The 22,187-nt window shown below is 39.7% G+C and overlaps 1 protein-coding gene across 2 annotated transcripts in view; it reads right to left on the bottom strand.

The window, feature by feature from the left end:
* The window catches only part of clocka (clock circadian regulator a), a 96,100-nt gene that overhangs the window by 57,450 nt on the left and 16,463 nt on the right, over window positions 1-22,187 (bottom strand). For both annotated transcript variants that reach the window (XM_036581490.1, XM_036581489.1), the window contains exon 2: window positions 14,065-14,156. The gene's annotated coding sequence lies outside the window, so the exon portion shown is untranslated. The remainder of the gene's footprint in view (window positions 1-14,064; window positions 14,157-22,187) is intronic.

Below are 22,187 nucleotides of genomic sequence, written 5' to 3' on the forward strand. Positions count from 1 at the left end.
TTGTTTGTTTAAGGAGTTGAAATAAGTGCCGCTTTGCAGACGAGAACTGTTGTCTACAGCAATTAAGATGTCTAAAGTGATCGGTTAATCTTGGCCGATACCCTGAATCCAGGTTTCGGAATCGCCGTCAGGAGTCAAAGAACTGGATACGTGCATACCAATGTTGTACACTGTGTTAGGCAGACTGTATAAATCACAGAAACAACTAGAGCAACATTCTCCCATCAGTCACAAAACACATTCCTGTTTTCCCCCAGAGCCAATAAAAGATGGCTGCGGTTTTCATACTTCTTAAAAAAGACTGCACAATAGAAGCTGGGCTATATATTATAATGCCAGTGCAGAGTCCACCAGGTCACAGGTCAGACTGTCTGTTTTATATATATTTATGTGGCCGTATGTTGACAGAAACACACTCCATGCAAACAAACGGACATTAGACTGTTAGCCTGATCTGGTTTCGTGTGGGATGTGAAGAACAGTGATGCTCTAAAGATGTAAAACATGAATAAACAATCTTGGTGTTATTAACTTTTATACAGCAGTTACTTCCGGCCACGCAAGCTGATTGGTTGAGAGGTGTTCTACCCGTGCTGATATTTCGCCATAACATCACAGGTTTTTCACAAACACTATCACTCCATATGTGTCACAACACTATCACTCATTGCTAAGCAACAACTTTGACAGCAGTAGGAGACGCTCACGCCGTTTGAACGTTTTACTTCTTACTTTGCCACAAACAGAAAATGGACACTTTTAAGATCACATTTGACCGACAGCCGATTTGGTCAGACTCTGAAGATGAGACTACACTAAATTCCCAAACTGTCATCACCACTGAGCAGCTTTTCAGTCGGCAGCTGTGACAGAAGAACAGCTAAACAACCTGGAATCAGCCAGAAATGAACCCAACACCATTCGCCAAACTAAATGGGCTGTAAGATGCTTTACAGACTGGCTGGAACAAAACAACAATAATATTGATCTAGCAAAAAATTGACAAAACTGAGCTAAACTTGACATTGCAGCAGTTTTATGGCTAAGTCCGATTTGGTCAGACTCTGAAGATCAGACTACACGTTTGGCAAATGGTATTCAGTTCATTTCTGGCTGATTCCAGGTTGTTTAGGTGTTCTTCTATCACAGCTGCCGACTGGAAAGCTGCTCAGAGATAAGGACAGTTTCAGAATTTAGTGTAAGGAGCTGGAGAACGAACTGCCGGCTGTGCAGTGAGCAGAGTTCGTAACTCTGACGTAGCAACAAGCTGCTTGTTAAGGAACTATAATTTGGCGGAAGGAACTGCGAACATTAAAACATATTAAATGTCACGTTCACGGCCCAATTTATTGATTTCTTACTTTATTTATTTAACTGTTGTATAAAAGCAACAGAACACTCAAGGTTGTGCGTTATCACGATCAAATCACAGCCGTGATATTTCACGATAACACACTCCCTCGTGTTCTATTACTTAAGTATGTAGATGGCACACACATATAGCCTCTTAAGTTAAAAACTTTTTTCTTCTTTTCAAGTTATCAAACCTTAGAAAATCTTAATATTGAAAAGCATATCATGTATCATCACAATGTCTTCAAGTATCATGACGGCATATTTTTGCCGTACCACTAACAGTGGAACCAACATTCCAGTATGGAGCACAACACTGCCGCTCCCATAGAGGCACTAGCAGAATCAGGCAGTGGTAAATTGATGAAAAAGCGCTTCTTACAGTTTTCACATTAAACACTGCTGTGTGGTGATTTGAGTGTCAAGCACATGCTCATCAGTTTATGACCAGATCCAATAAATTACATGTAAGGTGGGTACTTTACAGCAGGAAAACACTAAACTATGTATGGCAGGGGTATTCCAGAAGCAGGGGTGAGGAACCACTGCATTAAAGTGACATCGGAGCTTATGCTGGTTGGGGCGGGCACCACGCGGCACAGCCTGACTGCACCGCCGTTACCATGACAACCAGTCCAACAGCAGCCTTGGTCGACATTTAAAACCAGAAGCCGTCTAGACTCCTCGCACACACACATACACACTTATTAATGGAATTCATGACTCTGATATCCTGCAATATTTGCAAATAAACTACAGATGAGCTACATCCCAACAAAAGAACAATAGGCACTTACATGCAAAGTGTGGAACACACATCTCTGCTCTTTTGCCCTTACATGTAGGGACAGAGCCTTAGTCTCAGAGCGAGACTGCGGAAGACTGAGCTCACACAGCAAGATGCAAATGGTAAACAACTCTAATGAGCATTAATATCCCTCTCTCACACGCAGCGAAAGAGCGAGTGAGCAAGAGAGGCAGAAGAAGTGGGCCAGCCATTGAGGGTGGTTAATATTCAGTGACTGCATTCCGGAAAGAATCGCTGCATTTTTAAACCTGCAACACATTAACTGGATTTCGTGTCATTCTTTCGTAGGTCTTAAGACTATTTCAGATCAAATAATCGGAGAGATCAGCGAGTCTTCTCTGCTTTTTTTATGAGAGCTCTAACATCCCATAACGATGAAGCAAAGACAATCACACGTGCTAATATTCCTTCAGTGAGCATCATTTCCAAGAACAGACTTTCACTTTGAGTTTAAACACCCAGGCTGAACGCCAAACTTTTCTCCAGAGCAGCACGAGCAACAACACACTTATCAGCCTGCCCATCACCCGACCAACAAGCAGTGATCTCTCCAAACATCGCTGGCTTTCCTCTAGAGGACCGTGTGCCACCTAATCATCCCTCATCCAGTCCTTCTCCGAATTGGAGCCCCTCTGTGGCCGTACGGCCCCGCGCCTGCTGCTCACAAAAGCTCCCTTTGTTTGCCGCATGCTTCCAGCGGCCAGCAGACAGGAAAATGTCTGAACGGCTCTGCTTTCCACTGGCAGGCCCTCACGGCACTGCTGGCAGGACCCCTCGCTGGAGCTACTGCAGCCTCTGGCCCGGGCTCCAAGAGGCGCCGGCTCGCAGCCAAACGCCAACACCTCGGCCAAGTGGGTCAGCCGGGATCTGCTCCAGAGGGGCAGTGAGCAGGAGGGGAGAGGAGGTGGGGAAGAAAGAGGGTTATAGGCAAAGAGGGGCAAATTATATATTAATCTACCTGACCTTAGACAGCTCTTATCTACAGCACTTAGCCAAACAAACGAAAAACAGAAGCACGCAGTAAAATCACTGTAAAATCTTTTATGTCCCTGAGGACTTGGAGCACTGCTTTATCAAAAAAAAAAATAATGAATACTTTGTTCTGGGCCACAGTAAACTCCACAGCAACCACAGAATAGACTGGACCACCCTTAGAGAATTTACAGTATCAGTTAGAAATGATAATCTATTATTCACCAATGAAGTTGATTACAGAGGGGTGAAAGTGCTCTGTAACAGCCAGGCTTGTGCTGATTCGGTTTCAGTAAATCAAGTTACCACGGTAACAATGCCAAGTGACAGTAAAAATTACTTTACTGCCAGGTAAAAAAAAATAAATAAATAAAAATAAATAAATAAAAAAAGTTGTTAATTTACTGATTTATTTCATGCAAACCGCAGCAATACAGCGGTTTTCCCTCTCGGAAACATAACTGAGCTCTTAAACATTGGGTGATGTGATATCCTACACTGATACAACATTTATCTTACCTTACACAGATTAGATTGTTCTAGAAATGCAGCAGTGCTTGTTAAACATGCTCTGTGCAGGCAGACATTACGCCTGTATAAAAAGCCGCCTCTACAGTACGGTGTACATTTTAGGACATCTTCGCACCACAGCATCAGGCCTCAGACTGAAAAACGAGTAGAAACAGGTCTCAGCTCTCGTTAGTCAGGCTAAACGGGTCATTTCATATGCCTTCAGGTGAAATGGTTTCAAATAAGGCAAATGGGTTAAGCTAAGCGACCAGAAACACAGATAGTAACATTCACATTTCCGTTCTTTCTTACTAGATGAATTAGTTTCACAGCTAAAAATACAACATAACTTTCAGTGAACTGTGCTGTATTATGTTTATTTAAATGCGGACATTAAGACTCAAAGCACATGGTGTTACAGTGCTTTCTTCCACGTCTGCTTCAGTATAAGACTGTCAGAAAATTTCAGGACGAAGCGGTAAAGCTTGGGAGGGTGTCTAAGGAAAAAAAAAAACTAAACAAAATAAGCGCAGTTATTTTCCTCACAGTTGCTCTAATGAGAGGACAAGCACAGGCATACGCACAGCCATTCCAACGATACACTACAGGAAGCATTGGGTTCAATGTGTCCTGTACACCCTTAAGTAGGGATGCATAGATATGGAAATTCAGCGCCAATATAAATATCCTATATTAGGATCCTATATTATGTGTTGATGCCGATGCAGAAAGACAGACGTTAGAAAATGGACCCACATCGATATGATGAAGAAATGTACCTTTTATTTGTATAGGTGCAGTAAAATGAATAAAATTGAGGGATTTTAGCATAGCAGCTTAGTTTTTAGTTGCTCTTCTGGAGTACTAAAAGCATTATCAAATATTAAATTTTAGTTTGAATTATCAGTTAAGCAGAGATGTAATAATAGACTCATCCTACAATTTCAATCCTGATATTGGGTTCACAATTTAATATTCTCTTTAAATCAGGAAAAATGACTATAATCATGTCATTGCACAACTTATTAATGACACTAGAGCTCAGAGGCAGGAGGAGTGCTGGTGTGAGTTGCTGATTGGTGCTGGCTGATTGAAACTTGGTGTTCAAACAATGCAGCTACATTAGATGGCATAAAAGTCCATTCCCCATAATGCACTGTGACATCTCTGCAATGCACAATGTCACTGTTTTACACTGTTATGTATTTTACTGATTCTTCTGAAGAGAAATGTGTCATTTTGCTGCTAACCATTCCCAGTCAGAGAGCTGTACAGTGTCCCAAGCAGAGCAATGCCACCTGGGACAGTGGAGGATTAAGTGCCTTGCCCAAGGGCACAATCAGGCATACCCAGCCAGGCCTGGAATTTGAATCCATTACCTTCCAGTTGCTGGCTCACCTCTCCTACCACTAGCCTACCACCAACCCTCTGATCCTACATGTAATATCACAATGTATTGTTACACCCCTACACTACAATCTAAGCATCAGTCCAATGCAGATATTTTTTTCCTTAAAGCAATTACCTGTGGACACTCATCTGATTCCTTCATACATCCACTGTTAAGAAAACAAATACATAAATAAAATTTTGAACGCATACCAGTCATAAAGCTAAATGAGTCAGAAGTGTTGTGCTATAGAGCGATTATTTAAAAATAGAAGGCTTCTGCCTAAAGGTATATAAGGAGGTGGAAAATATGTTGATATGAGGTGAAAGAGTTTAAGGATGAGCTGCTCATTTTCAGTCTTTAAGTTTTTCTAGTTTATGTGTTCCATTTCCGTATTTATTCAGGATTATGGCTGTTACAGAATGAGGGCAAGGTCTAGTTACGGAACGTAAGCGCTGAGTTACTGTGGTTCTTATTTAAGATGCTTTTGTTGAGTGTTTTTAAACTGGCTGGGCAGTTTCACTAACCTGGTGGACTATAAGGAACGTGTTGTTTTTGTAGATATTTAACAACTTTAACCCTTGTGTGGTGTTCAGGTCTGTGGGACCCGTTTTCAGTGTTTACCAAAATACAAAAATGATGCAATTTATTATTATTTTAACCCCAGATTCCTTGGCCTTTGCTCATTTTCTGTGAAGAACATCTAAAACACCCCATTTTCAGTGCCTTCACACTGAACACCCCCTACACATTTATATTACACATGTGGTGTTGGGCTGAACCCACGGGGAGTAAAAGTGTGGAGGTGCTGTGTCCTTCACTCTGTTCTCCTCCTACATGGCCTGCTGTTAGTATGTCTGTGTGTGTCTGTGTGAGGGTGGACAACATGGACAGGCTGCTGACTGGCTACAGCTGCTAAAGGAGAACCCTACGCTGGCCACTTGTGATATTTAAAACATCTGGTGTTTTTACATAAATTGTTATGGTTATAATTCAAAAAAAATAAATAAATAATGCGGTGGGTCCACCAGACCACTGAGTAAAAAACACAAACACCACACAAAGGGTTAAAATCAGCTATATTTCTAAATTAAACTTGTTTCTCAAAACCAATATGTCTATTCTCATGTAGAACTGAAGCACCTCCACTTGAGTGCAGTTTCCTCAGTGCTTGTAAGAGAGGACTTTGAATTTGTTGAGTAGACAAAGAAACCATAAGGTTATTAATAAGGTGAGACATCTGCAGAGGCAAGTTGTCCTCAGAGCATTCAGAAATGCGGTGCTATAAGCGGTGTCAACACCAAGCACCAGGTTTCCGTTTACGTGAGAAAGGAGAGTAGATGTGTGGTTTAAAAACGTGTCATATGTAACAAAGCATTATTGCACCAAATTAAACAAAGTTAACAAGAATCAATTTCATTCAAAAAACAGAAGACTTCCACAATTTATGGGAAAGATTAAGGATGTAAATGATTAACTGATTAGTTGTTAACTGACAAAAACAATTGTTTAAAAAAATGTTAATTTTATTTAATTTCAAATAAACAGCTCTTATTTGAATATGCAGGTTTACACACACACACACACACACACACACACACACACACACACACACACACACACACACATATATATGTATACATATAAAAACACAAATTTACACAAATTACACAAAGCTAACTTATGCCAGATGTCCCAAGAATGGTGGGAATGATAGCCACTTCTCTCCAGGAGGAACACTGCTACCTGTTTAAATGTTTTCTAAAAACCCCCTGAATGAACCAGAAGACTGAAATAAATGTTATGTGAACAGATGAGGCAAAAATAGATCTTCATGGCTTAAATGAGAGATGTTTGGCAAACCCAAACACTGCATTCCAGCATAAAGCCCATTCCAAACTGCGAAACATGGTGGTGGCAGTATCACAGTTTCAGACTGTTTCGCTGCTACTGGACCAGGACAGCCTGCCATCGTTTGACAGAGCTTTGGATTCTGAATTGTATCAAGAAATTCTACAGCAGAGCATCCATCTGTGAGTTTAACCTCAATAGAACGTGGGTCCTGCACAAAGACAACAGCCCTAAAAACACCAGTTAATATACACAGAACAGTTAAAGCAGAAAAAATTTTGCATTTTGGAATGACTTATTCAAAGTGCAGACCTTAATCCACCAGTAATGTTGTCAAGGAAATGCGAGAAAGCCCACCAACACAACAGCGTTGAAGCAGCTCTATAAGGAGAAATCGATCAAGAATTCTTCCAAAGCCAATCAACAGTTACAGGAACCGTTTGGAGGTCACTGCTGCTCAAGTTACAGAAAACAAAGGTTCACATTGTTTTGCCAATAAAAACATTTCACTTTGGACCAACTTGGTTCAGGAAATAAAATAAAAATGATGTATGTTTTTTTTATTTTCTTCCTTAACTGGGTTTCCTTTATCTACTGTTATAACTTAAATGAGGATCTGATCACATTTTAGATCACATATTTTTCTAGAAATTCTCATAGTGCTAAAGGGTTCACAAACTTTCAAGCACCACTGTATTTGTCAGCCCCTGGGTTTAAATGAAAGGGTATATTTATGTAGGATATTTTTAACATGGTCGTGGGCCATTTACACCATATAAATCACTGATGCCTGGTTCCTCTGTTTATCCCTTGGAAATAAACATGCTGTTTTTGTTACCGTGTCTTTAAAGCTGACTGTTCCGAAGTGCTGCCCTGTACAGTGCCTCATTAAAAAAGCAGTTCGGGCTTAACACTCCTTATAACTTCAGTCTGAATGAGTGGGGCTTCACTGCTGTAGGCTGTAAATGATGTTAACGTGTTTTCTGCACATTGTGTTTTTTGATGTTTCTACAGCTTAGTTTCCATACATGTACTGCATGACCTGGGGAGCAAGTGGTATTACATCAAATATGACATCAAACAAAAACAAAACAAAACGCACAATCGTTGGAGTAATGCCGTAGAAGAACCACTTTCATATCCCAAAAAAACCTTTAAAAGAACTACGTTTGTGAATTAAATGTGAGAGCAAAGAACCTTTTCCGAAGGTTTAAAGGTCCTTTATTTAAACTGCACCATCTGTAAATAGAAATACTACCATTCACATATGTGAAATACCCTCATGTGCAACTTCACAGCTGCTACATTCTTTTATATCCACTCTCTTTATTTTACTTATTTTACTTTTAGAATTTTATTTTAAATTATTTGTTTAATTTTCTATTTTTACTTTTTTTAAATCATTTTAAATTATAGTCTTTTAATATCCTGCATTTTATATTTTACTTTAGCCCATATTTTTTGCTTTATTCCCATTTCATTTTTTTTTTTTGTTTATGCACCATTAGGAATGCTACCCAATTTCGTTGTACCCTGTGCAATGACAAAGAATCTTGAAACTTCACATACTGTAAATGTTCTGCACCAAGATCTTTCCTAGAAGTGTATGTGAGGAAGGTTGAGCAATAACAACTACAGTCAGTCAGTCACTTACAGCAGAATATGCAGTGTGTGTGTGTGTGTGTGCTTGTGTGTGAGAGAAAAAAATAAGTCCACGAGAGCCACTCCCAGTCTAAAGGCTGCTGAGGACGTACACAGGTCAAACAAACAAGACATTTCCTCCACTTTACACCTCTCTGACTCTACACCGCAATGCAAACATGCACACTCTAACCAAGCACTTACGCGTCCATTAACTAGGATGCACAATGAAACAGATGTTTCGTTTTAGCAGATATTTCAAACTGATATTTGATGATGTTTGTATTGTTCTATGGGAAGAGCAGAACATTGAAGTGTTGCTGGGTTACTGTGCAAAAATATCAGCATTTTATTCATGTTACTGTGTCTGTAACCTCATAGAAATAAATGTTATATTTCTTTATAATGCTAATCCAAAAAGATCTAGCCCCAATTCTACAAACGTTTATATATCAGCATCCAAAGATTTGTACATAAAACAGCAGCCCCCCCCCCGTCATTTCACATTCAGCATCCGCACAAGATTCCCACCTGCAAAACTGAGCAACATCTGCTCTACACAGTCACTAGAGAAATGTCCCAAAACAACCATAAAGGAACTAAATGACTATCATTTTTCTCCGTCCCGCTCCAGCTGAAGCTGTCCAATAAAATATTCAATCAAACTTCCCTAAAACTCATGTCCTAATTTCCCTGCTGAAACAACTCGCACATCAAAGGAGACGCAAACAAATAAAGAACAAGTCAGAGAATCTCTGATAACTTGGCAAGATTTTCCGCAACCTCTCCGGCGCCTGCACGAGCAGAGTGAGCAGAAAGAAATCATAAGAAATCTCGCAGTCAGGAAACCGATTCAAAGAGGACTTCTGAATTCATGACCACGTAAGGTGCTATATTTAGCCTGACAGATGACATCTGGTCAAGGTCTGAGTAAAAACGGATTTACAAGCCGACAAACCTGGAAGGCAAAGTTTGCTCAAAAGCACAGTATGAAGTGTAATGGAGTTCATTCCTGGAAGCTCTTCTGGAAGCATATTTCTAGGCTCTGTAACAGGTAAAAGTTCATATTCCAGGAGGTGGAAAGCATAATCAGTGGAGTAACACGTGGGCGTGAGGGGAAATTTGTCCAATCAGGATTGTATGTTAGATTTTAAATGCAACCAAACTGAAGTGAATCATTTGGAACGGCTTCCTGTACCGGCAACGGAAACTCACTTGAAAATGACTGATGCTCAAAAAAAAAAAAAACCCTCATCATGCTGGCACACCATGGAGTACTTTCATTATGACCATTCATTCGAATTTGCATAAAGCTGCCATGCTAGTCACCCTGAAAGCTGAGCATTTCAATACTAACTTTAACAGGCTGGAGTGAGTTTGTAGCCTGCTGTGATTAGCACTCAGCCCTTAGCAGTGTGATTATGTGTTTGTAGAGCTGTTTCTTGATGTAGTGCTGTTGAAAACTGTGGTCAATGTTAGTGCACTTAGCGTTTCCCCACACATACTATACTTTTAAGGCTCCATCCAAGCATAGCCTGACAGTTACCCAGGCATATTCTGTCCCCTCGTTTCAACAAATTCCAGATTTTATAACGTAATGAATATATACAACATGTGAAATATCAGCTGCACGTTTCCACATTTCACAGGTTCACGTTCAGTACAACACTAAGAAAACACAGGTTATTACTTTATTTTATTTTTTATTTTTTAGATACCCATATACATTCATAAATATTACTAATGCCTCCTCCAGGTGCTTTCCCCAGGTATATTTCAGACCATCTGTATATTTAAGCAATAGAACACGAGAGGGAGTGTGTTATCGCAAAATAACATAACGGCTGTGATTCGGTCGCTGTAGATCATCACAGCCGTGATGTTATTCGCGATAACACACGAACTCGAGTGTTCTATTGCTTTTATACAACAGTTAGATAAATAAAGTACAAAATAAATAAACTCGGCTGTGAACGCAGCATTTAATATATGTTTTAATTCCTTTCACCAGATTATAGTTCCTTAACAAACAGTTTGTTGCTACATCAGAGTGATGAACGTTCACTCCCTGCTCAGACTGCTGTAAGCCTTGCCTTTTGAGGTACAGACTGAGCCATAAAACTGCCGCAATATCAAATTTAGCTCAGTTTTGTCATTTTTTGCCAGATCAGTATTGTTGTTTTGTTCCAGCCAGTCTGTAAAGCATCTTACAGCCCATTTAGTTTGGCGAATGGTGTTGGGTTCATTTCTGACTGATTCCAGGTTGTTCAGCTGTTCTTCTGTCACAGCTGCCGACTGAAAAGCTGCTCAGTGGTGATGACAGATTGGGAATTCAGTGTCGTCTCATCTTCAGAGTCTGACCAAATCGGCTGTCGGTCAAATGTGATCGTAAAAGTGTCCATTTTCTGTTTGTGGCAAAGTAAGAAGTAAAAACGTTCAAACGGCTTGAGCGTCTCCTACAGCTGTCAAAGTCGTCGCTTAGTAACAGCGTCTCAGCGGAGTGATAGTGTTTGTGAAAAAATGTGATGTTATGGTGAAATAACAGCACAGTTAGAACGCCTCTCAACCAATCAGCTTGCGTGGCCGGAACCAACTGTTGTATAATTGAGAACACTGTCAGTGATAACTGACACGCATATGCACATTAAATGCTGAATGCTGCTGCCGTTGTGTTAAAAAATGCTAAATTTCCTTCTTCTACTTTAGCACCTCAGAGAACCATACCAGTTTTACAGTTCTTAGAGGTTTCCCAAGCATTATTTATGTATTGAAGGTAAACAATAATAGAATCAATCATCACCAGTGTACCCTTCCTTATTTATTTATTCATTATTAATGTAATTATTAAAGCAAATTTTAAGGTGAACATTTACCAAACGTATGGCTTGTTGTCATTAACATCGTATTGTCATGCTTGTGTCATGACACATGTCTACTTCCAGCAGAAGGAGAGGAAGAAACAACCAGGAGCAGATTTTTTCAGTGGGAATGCACTTGGGCTTGGCTAAGCTAGTCCCAGTGAGCGAATCAGCCAGCTAAGCAAACGCGGTAAAGTAAACCGTTCTGAGAGGTCAAAGCGTAACGAACATAACCGTAGTAAACAAGTGTGTCTGGAGTCTGGTTTACATTTCAGGTTTAAACGAAAACTGTTATAAGTCACGTTTGTTCTTTGTTTTGTTTTTTTTCTGCTAGTTCTTTAGCCCTAAGCTTGCTAATTACAAAAGCAGACATGAACATTTTTAATTACCAGTTTGGCTGATTAAAGAGTTAATAATGCTGTTTGTATTGCAACTTATAAAAGGTAATTTCTTATTACCAATATTAATAAAAGTACTGGAAGTGTGCTAGTGCTTCATGTTCTTATTTACCCACACAATGTGAGTTTCAGATTAAAGAAGGACAATAAAAACCGGCTGTAAAGAATTCGGAATCGGACATTAAAGTTCATCACTGGTGAATCCCTGAATCAGCATTACGATTTTTAAAATATTATGCACTGAGAAGCATTTTATTGTTCCTGCTTATAAATGTCTTTGTCCCTCATCTTTTCACATTTGAAACAGGAATTCAATGTTTTCTGGGTAAATTCTGCTGTGGAAGTCTTCAATTATGTTGACTCGACCACTCAGCCCTCCAAGGGTTTATCTAAGGCAACATTCACACAACAGGTAAAAGTGACCCAAATCTGATTTTCTCACCAAATCTGATTGTTTTGTTTGGCTGTTCACAATATCTTTTAAATGTGACCTACACACGACATCACTGAACAGATCAGCTCCTAAACTGACCCGCATGCGCAAAAGAACAATGCGTCACGTTGCTTCACGTGGCTCATCCAGCGGTAAACAATCATGACTGCCCAGGAACGCCAGTCGCTCCTAGAGATTTCAGTTTCATCTTCACCAGCGTCACAGGAGCAACAGTGAAGCTTCACTGACTGACAGCTGGGCTCATCACCCAGAATGCGTTCAAGCTCACCGTTAAAAGTGCATGTTACACTGACACGGTCACTTGTTTGGTTCACGTCCTCTAATTCTTTAAACAGACTTTGCTTTCAGACTTTCTCTTGACGCTGCAGCCTCGTTCTCCTACAGCTGCGTTCAGTCATTTCTTTCGAAATCTCTTCGAACACGGAGGTGTTTCAGATAAGTCTCTTCTATTTCTTAGTACAGAAACATCAGCCTAAATGTTTGAGTCTCAGTAGCGCAAAATTAGGACGAATTTGGAGTTGGACTGACGTAAAAGTGAATTCCGATCTGGCTGTTCAGACTGAGTCACATTGCCGCAGATCGGATACGTGTCGGATTTCAGTATCACATATGAAAGCGTCTCAAATCGGAACTGAAAATGTCAGCTTCAATGTGTTTTTTGCTGTTCACACTGACACACAGACACATCTGTGGGCCACTTTTACCCACTGTGTGAACAAAGCCTAACAAACTATACTTGAGCCAACAGGGAAATGGCAAGCGTGAGTCAGGACAAATTTCAGAGGAGTGAGAAATATAGTTGCAAAGAAATACGTGTTGTAAAATAGGCCTCATGTGCACAGTCATACTGACTCTCCTGTTTCTCCACTTTCACTAGTAGGTCATCTTTAGTATTCCTCCCTTTGAGAGAAAGAAAGAGGGGGCTCTGCGGTGGTGCGAATCCTAGACAGTGAGATCACTGGAAATAACGAGAGGAGAGTGAAGTGCAATAGCTGTGTGTATGTGTGTGAGGTTGTGTGTGTGCGCGCATACTCTCCAGGGAAGTCCAGACTGCGGTCAGTCAAAGTTCTGAAGCTCCAATCAGTTCTGTAGCCTTCAGCCACATCCATCTACATGCAAATTTCACTTGGAGAACGTCAGAGGCAGAGAAAGCAGAAAACAGCACACCGCACACCAGACCTCACACTGAGAATGGACTCCTGCCAACACGTGTAGATTAAAGAAATACAGGCTGCAGGAAATCGAATCCACTTGGTACAAACCAGCTGTGAAAACCAGTGCCAAGCAACACCAAAACTAAGCCAGACCTTGAAAAATAACACCTGAATATTAAAAAAATAAAAAAATATATATTAAAATATAAAAGACACCAAACCATGCAGTCAAGTCTTATGAAGATTTTTTTTTTAATGTTGGAAAGAAAATTTGGATGAATGTAGAACGCAAGACATTTCTGTCAGAGTAAAACATAATGAAACGTTCTCAGGATGTATGAGGACCCAAGTAACCAGATGTTTCTGTCATATTTAGAATAATGTGAAATGCACTAACAATTACTTCAGGCTCACAATTTCTAAATCTTATTATATCAGCAAAATTTGCAAAGCTCTCCACTCCATTCCACACAAATTGATCATTTCCTCTTTATCTCCAGGGGCTCAGACCAAAAGCAAACAGCCTGCAATTCCACAGCCACATCTCAACAGACCATTTAATTGTAACTTTACTGCATGTGCACTTAATATATTAAAGCAAAGCAACATCCAGAACTGGGTGACTAATTACGGCAAAAACTCTTCCCCATCTCCATATGGAACATCCACTCCTACCTTGTTCAAAGTGACTAAGTTGAAGAAAGACTGCCCCAGATTTTCAAAGAGTTGTGCGTCTCCAAACAGGGAAGTTGGCTCCAGCAGTCAGTCTGCAGAGGTAAAGGGATAAATGCATAGTTCACCAACAGTGTTCATGTACAAAACAAATAGACATTCGCTTTTAAAATGTACTATATATATTTGAAAAGTCATTGTGCGGCCATATAAAACATGGGCAGTAGTGGTGGGAGGTATACCAGTTCATCCGCTATACATGCTGAAGTTCTTCCTACGGTATGAGTTTTGTCAGAACACAGTTATGCCACAAATAACCCTAACCTAGTGCAAACCACGCCTCTTTAGTTGAGTGATATGGAGAGTTATGGATAAACGAGAGAAAAAAAAACAAACACAGTAGTCCCTCGGCTGCCTGCCACTGTCTAGTCAGATGCAACTAGTAGCCCACTTTGTTTTCTAGGCAGCCAACATGAATTAAACGGCTGGTCTTTTGGGGTTAGCCTTAGCCTAAACACGGACATCACAGCCTTGTGTGCAAAACAAGCCGTGGACCAGCTGTTACTGATAGCTGTATAACTAACATTTTCCAGTGTCTGACAGTCAGAGTCACGAGTGTACGGGACGCACTCATGAAACAAAAGAGAAATCTGATGAAAGCTGAAGTTGGCATCTATTCAAAATTCCTGTCCCAACTTAAATAGCGCAGCAGTTACAGTCAGGTACCTGTACAGTATTCAACTGTAACTGCTGCACCATTTTGGGTGGAACTGAAAAAGCAAAAAAGCTGATAAATATGAACTTCAGCCCTGTAAAAGTTAAGAGGTGAAACAAAATTTAGCACCGTTTTTGGTGGGTCAGCAGGGCTGGTGTTAAAAAAAAAAGCAATATTGACAGGTTTCTCAATGTATTGTTCTGTTTAGTTCATACAGACACACACACACACATAAATGTATACCTACATATCACTGCTGTTGGAAGAAAACCTCGTATCTCCATTTTTGTCGTTTTTCAGTTTTTGACATAACACGAAAATGCCTGTTGTCCTTTACATTGTGTGTAAATTTCATGAAGAATGAACCAAAGGAAACATCCAACATAGAAAAAAGTCTGGGTCCACTGAATTACATTAAAAGAATCGTATGTTTTTTCCTTCTCCTGTAAAGTTACCATTTTGGAGACCAGAGGTTTTCTTCTGACTACAGCGATATATACATGTGCACATATACATACACAGAGCAATCCATAGAGAAACCTGTCATATATATATATATATATATATATATATATATATATATATATATATATATATATATATATATATATATTAACTAACTTAAGCAGCTAAACAGCCAATTCAAAACCTAAAAGGTTACTAAAACACCTTTTTTGAACCAATCAACTTGAAACTGGCTAGTGATTTTACTAAAATTAATAATCAGTAGTTTCTAATAATGCAATCTCAAAAACACTGATAATCTCACTGGACATATATTTACTGATTTGAGAGCTGTACTACTACTACTGCTACTACTACTGCAAGCCAGAAAACACTCTAACACTGTAACTCTAGCTCTGCTAAATTCCTTGTCATTTCCGTATAAATGCAGATGCAGATGGGTGTAAAATAACTAAACAGCTGTATACTTGCTGCTAGATTAGTCTTGGGTAAAGGAGCTGCTTTAGCGTTTCCAATACAGAGCAGCACAATAGGTGACAGGACATTGCCCAAGTAGCTGTTAATTTCCAGTCTGTTTGAAACCTCGTCTTCCTTTCAGAGCAGCCATTTAACACCGGCTGCAAGCCACATTTGCATCTGCATCATGCTGGTGTTTTATTGATGATGTTTTGAGAGTAATCAAATATGAATGGCCTTTTACAGGTAAGCTTTTGAAAAAATCATGCTTAAAATGAATTATTTTCATCATTCATTCAACTTAAACCACTTGATCCAGCTAGGGTGGCAATAGCAACAGGGAAAGCAGAGAATCCCAGATTACCCTGTTCCCCCACAACTTCCTCCAGCTCATTCTGGGGGATCCTGAGCCGCTCCCAGGCCAATTTGGAGATATAATCCCTCTAGCGGGTCCTAGAACGACCTCTGGGTCTCGTTCCAGTAGGCCGTGCCTGCTAAACCTCCAATGAGAGTTGGCCGATTAGGATGCCCAAACAACCTCAACTGGCTCCTCTCAATGTAGAGGAGTAGCGGCTCTACTTGCGGTCATAGGTGAGGGTCGGGATGTAGACCAGTCGGTAAAGAGAGAGCTTTGCCTTATGGCTCAGCTCCCTCTTCATCATTACAGTCCGGTACAGTGATCGCATTACTGCTGCCACCTGTCCCAGCCTGCAGCTGATATCACGATCATTCTTCCCATCACTTGTGAACAAAACCCCAAGATACTTAAACTCCTCCACCTGGGGGCAGGTCCTCTCCCCCTACCTGGAGGGGGCATGCCATCCTAAAATGAATTTTTATTCTTAATTTGTGGGCAGGAGTGGGCAACATGACTAAATATAACATATCATATAAATGACACAATATCAGTGTAACACCACAGACTACTAGCTAGTCTAACCAAATGTGGAAAGAAACAAATTGAAGTAAGAAACCTCACACTGAAATTAGACAGAGGTCACCTTAGCTTTGATAACATACTACAGGTCTGCTGAGTAGTGCTGCAGCCAGGGGCGCAACGATATGCAAATTTTATGAAATAACGTGTAAAATGTATTGTCGTTTCTGACTCACAATACAATACATTTTAAGTATAGAATAAGAAAAGAAATGCTAACATAACTTTCGCATGCATTTCTTCTTTTTGCCCCCCCCCAAAAAACAGCAGTGCTTCTTGAAGGTATAACTGGCACAAGTAATTTTCTTAGAGAATAAAATTTTATAAACAAAAATGCAACATCTATGATACAAATTGCACAAGTGTGTTTGGCAAATGTGTGTTATTCCACTCAAAATAATAAAATTAAACAAAAAAAGAAAAACAAAAAAAGTGTGGACTAGGCTACATCTCAAAATTAAACTTTTACCCAATTTTCTCCCCAATTTAGTCGTCGCCAATTCCACCGGCTAGTTAGGACTCCCCCAGTCACACAATACCAACACTAGGAGGGTGAAGGCTAACACAGAGACCTGTGAAACCAGCCACTGCTTCTTTTCGAACTGCCACTCACGCAACGTCATTGGACAGCTGAACGCACTTGGAGGAAAGCGCCAACCGCCAGATCTGTATCACGTTGAGTGATGGGGGAGAAGGGGGGGCCATCCTATCCACCCAGAGAGCGAGGCCAATTGTGCTCTCTTGGAGGGATCGAACTGGCGATCTCCTGATGAGAGGGCCAACTGATAGGGGCAACACTTAGACGGTTGTGCCACTCGGGAGCCCTTGAGTTTTACTAGCTCATTAACAATCTTCTTGTGTTTGTATATAAAGCGTGGCTCTTCCATTCTTTCTAAAATGAGTGTCAGACTGGATTTTCTAACATGGCTTAATGAATCCCAGTGAACTGCCGGAATCCAGGACTTTACAACAGAGTAGCTATCTGAACGTTCCTGTCAGGTTATTTGTTTCGGCCATTCAGAATCAAAGCTTGGTGGCTGCTTGAATCCTGTGTAGAGAAGTAGCTGCAGCAACCCCCTCGTTCCAGTAACACAGACATTTAGTAGATGTCTTCACTAACAAGCTAGCACAGTTGAGGTATTAGCACCGGTACTCGTGCAATGTCGGCACACTGTCACCCTTCAGTCTGCCTCTCTCTGTCCATCAGTACTGCTTTCAACATTCCCAGCGAACTGCGGAATCCAGGACTCTACAACAGAGTAGCTTTCAGAACAGGAGATGAATGAGAGTTCAATCCACCTGTTCCAGCTAAGACTTGCTCTCTCCGCTCACCATTTCAAGCAGCTCAGCGAATCAACCATCCAAGGTAGACATCCGAATTTGCCCTCAGGTGTCAGAGCGCAATTGCTGCACCATTTACGATGGAAGGGAAATTCCGAAGCTACTGAATTAGAAGAAAACTTCAGCTTCTTCCAACGTTGGCTGAACAAAACATTTATAGTTCTAAGAGCTGCGCTGCAAATATATATATATATATTCAAGGTTAAATTTATGATTATCCTGGACTGTGTGAAACAGAACTATAGAAAACATTACCAATATTACATATTTTACAACATGAAATATAACTATTTGATTCACAGCATAAACCATTGCATCGGACAGATTTCACCAATATTTTAAATCACTATTTAATGTATTTTTGTACTTAAGTACAGAATATTTAGGACACGCTGGGCGGCTGTGCAAAAATGTCTGCATTTTATGTTTGTATCCCTCTAGACAAATGTATGTTATATTTCTCTGTAATGCGAACGCAGGTAGATTCAGTTCTGGTTTCCCTATCTTATAAAATGTTTACATATCAGCAAATGACCACAGCTGTGTTTCAGCTATGGTTGTAACAAATGTTCTTTAGAAGTCAGACGTTGTTATTAACGTGCTCAAAATAAGTATTACATACAAACAAGTATATCCACTTGGTATTTGTCTTATCAATAACTACCTTTTCATCTAAAGGACTTTTGCTGAAAAACGCTGTAACCCTTCAAAACGTTTATCCATGTAGGCTACAGAAATGAAAACTGACGATAATATTTTATTAGAGGCGATAAAACTTTTTCCTCCTATTCTACTTAAGCAGAAAAAAACGTTTATTGACACCCAAAATGTCCCCAAAACTTCAATGGAATTAAATGGAAAGAAAAAAAAAATAAATAAAAAAAAGTGCACATATACATAAATTTAACGAGTTCCCCTCACACGCCTCTTTCATGAAACACAAACAGATTGTGGAGAGATTTAGTTAGAGTGAGGAGTGGAGAGATTTTTAAAGGATTGATGCCACTTTTCAGCTCTAACAAAGAGAAATAAATACAAAATAAACATTTCTAAATATAAAGAGCTGAAACAGCTCTGCAAGGCAAAGAAACAGCTCCATAAATAAATAAACAGATAAACAGACTTTCCTTATCAGTAGGTTCTTTGGACGTTCAAGAAGCCAAATGTTTACAAATTGCAACATACATAAAATTAGAGATGGATTTTTTTATTTTGGTGGAAACCACTTTAACTGATAAACCAAAAGTTACGCAACAGCGGTTTTTCTTTCTTTTTTTTTTTTTCAGGAAACGAGATTATAACGGAAAGCATTATCACAAAAAGGCAATCAGGTGGAAACAAGCTGCAGCAAACAAAACCAAACCAAAAAAAATGACTTTCATATATTATAATATAATATAATACATGATAATGTTAACATATTCGATACTTATGCACCCAGTTAACAAGACAGCACACTAATCACTTTCACAGCTAAATGTGATTCTTTCAATTCATGAATGATTTAAATAGAGTCAACCTTAAAAATCCTCTCTCAAATAAAAACCTTCTTCGGGACCTTTACAGTTCGGAGTAGTCCACCTGTCCCACTGCCAAACCTGAGGGTGTAAAACAAATAAATAAAATGCAGACCCAGAAGTGTGAGTGAGGGGGGGTGTGTTGGAACACCTGCGTTACAGCCCAATTTTCCGAACGTTATCCTGCACTGAAATGTGACAACAAACCAGGACGCAAATGATGTATTATACTCGTTGTGTGTGTGTCAGCGTGTTTACTAGTGGAGTTCTAAGAGCTGTTCTGGTTCCGCCCGCTAGCTTCTCCCAGAGGTTCTGATTAGAGATGAAATCAGAACTAAAACATCTGGGTCACCCTCAGCAGTGGTGCACACACTAGGGCCGCGATGAACAGCCGATGTCCTTGATATTACTGAAGAAAAAAAACATCAATGAGAACTTTCATAATCAACACTGCATCGAGACACAACGTCCTTTTGGCCAAATTACTATTTTAAGGGAACTTTATGCATCTTTCATGAAAAAAAAGACAGGACAAGCAGATTTTGTCAGTCTTTGGTCTGTCTGGAAGCTTCATAGCCTTTTCCCCAAAACTAGAGCGCATCTAGACTCACTGTTCATTATACCGGCTCCACTTATCATACAGATACATTTTGTAGTTCTACAACTACAGACTGTAGCTCATCTGCTTCTCTGTATTCTTTGTTAGACTCCTTTACTCTTATTCAATGATCAGGACCCCCCAGAGCAGGTATGCAGGTATTATTTGGGTGGTGGATCATTCTCAGCACTGCAGTGATACTGACATGGTGGTGGTGGTGTTAGTGTGCGTTGCGCTGGTCTGAGTGGATCAGACACAGCAGTGCTGCTGGAGTTTTTAAACACAGTGTGTGTGTGTGTGTGTGTGTGTGTGTGTGTGTGTGTGTGAGACCCCCACACAGTTTTAGTTTCAGTTATACTGACTAAGGGATAAAAATGTAACTTCTGGGTGTCATTAACTGCCTAAGTCGGACTGTTTTTAAACACATAAAAACTAAATAAGTGTCTCCTTTCTAAACAGCTTGCTGTCTTAACATTTACTGTACTGTATAAGGTTTCCTTTGGTTTCCCTTGTTAAGAAAAGAAAGCAAAACAATCAACAGAAGCCCCATCAGGTCTGTAAGGCACTCTTTTAGCAGAGCAGCAGCACCCGGGAAGCTTGTTTTGATAAACTTTATTAACGCTCACTTAAATCTCATTTATTAGTGACATTTGGAAAATACGGTGATGCTGAATTCACCCAACACGGCCCACCACGACCAAAAACTGAGACTGTTTGTACTTTTCACAGAGACTGGACAGCCATTCAAACTGTAAACCTATATAAAATGCCAAATCATTGTTTGCAAACAAAACTATCTATAAAACTATCCATAAAAAGCATTTCAAATATTTAAAAAAGGTAACAAACTAAATCAGCAGTTTGTCAGTTGCAGCACGCATGACAGCAGTGTACTGTTTGTGTACTGTTCACTGAGCAGTGTTGAGTAGCAGTTTTACAAAGAGATACTGGAGACTGAAAGTTAACACTTAATACAAAGCAGCAAATCTAAACTAACAGATGTTTTGTTAAAAAAAAAAAGGACATCTGGATGGTGTAAAGTAGACCTATCAAAATTATTACATAATTATTTGAGACAATCAAATTATTTAGGCTGGCTACAATCATTTTCCACAATTGCTAGATGTCTAAAGCAAGCAGAACGTGAACTGGGAGGATGGGTTAAGCAAATGAATGTAAATGAAGGTAAGAAGTAAATGCGTTAATTTAGACATGGAGATTATAAAAAGGTTCTAACTCTGTGCTGGAATATGTTTATAAGGCTGCGCGAGTAATGAGGGTTTTTTGCGTACTATTCCACTCGTATAGCTTTGCTTGACTCTACACATGATTCTATGTTACGACGTTTGTGCGTGCACAGCAATGTAGGCTACCATTTCAATAGTACAACTTGTACTAGCTACTAATCAAACATAGCTAGGCGGCAAGATGGCTTCTCAGGCAGCCTGGCCTTTTTAAGCGTGCACTTAACAGTTGTTTACGATTAACTAGGGCTGAACGATTTTAGCAAAATATCCAATTGCAATTTTTCTGACCAATATCGCGATTAATTTAAAATTGCAATTCTTTATAATTGAGGTATAAATTGAGGTATGGGGCTTTTTGTTTTGGCTACGAAGACCAGCGTATATTTTTCCTGGCTTCAGATTTGAACTGTAAACACAGGGCGCCAGCCTGCCAGCTATTTGTGGTTGTGATGTCACAGCAGTTCCCAAGCTTCACATTATTTGGTAAAACTTCCCTACTTAAAACTTGTATTTGTACCAATGTTGCTGATAACAGACTGTAGGACTAAAATAAAAATTGCAGCTGTTGCGATTTAAAAATTGCACTCTTTCAAACTGCGATGAATCTTTCAGCCCTACAATTAACAAGAAGAGACAATTTAACTGTTAATGACAATTCTTTATGATTATATACTCTTTATATAACCTCTATTTAATCTCCAGCTAATATCTCAAAATCTTGACAGCTGTAGTATAAATACAAATTACACAAAACACTTAATATGTCCAGAAATGCTGTAATAATATCGGTATTCCAAATTGTACACATTTTTGAGTTTATGCCTGAAATCTAACTTTATGTCTCAGTTCC

The sequence above is a fragment of the Colossoma macropomum genome, unplaced genomic scaffold (assembly GCF_904425465.1).
Source record: "Colossoma macropomum unplaced genomic scaffold, Colossoma_macropomum, whole genome shotgun sequence".
NCBI classification, from domain to species: domain Eukaryota; kingdom Metazoa; phylum Chordata; class Actinopteri; order Characiformes; family Serrasalmidae; genus Colossoma; species Colossoma macropomum.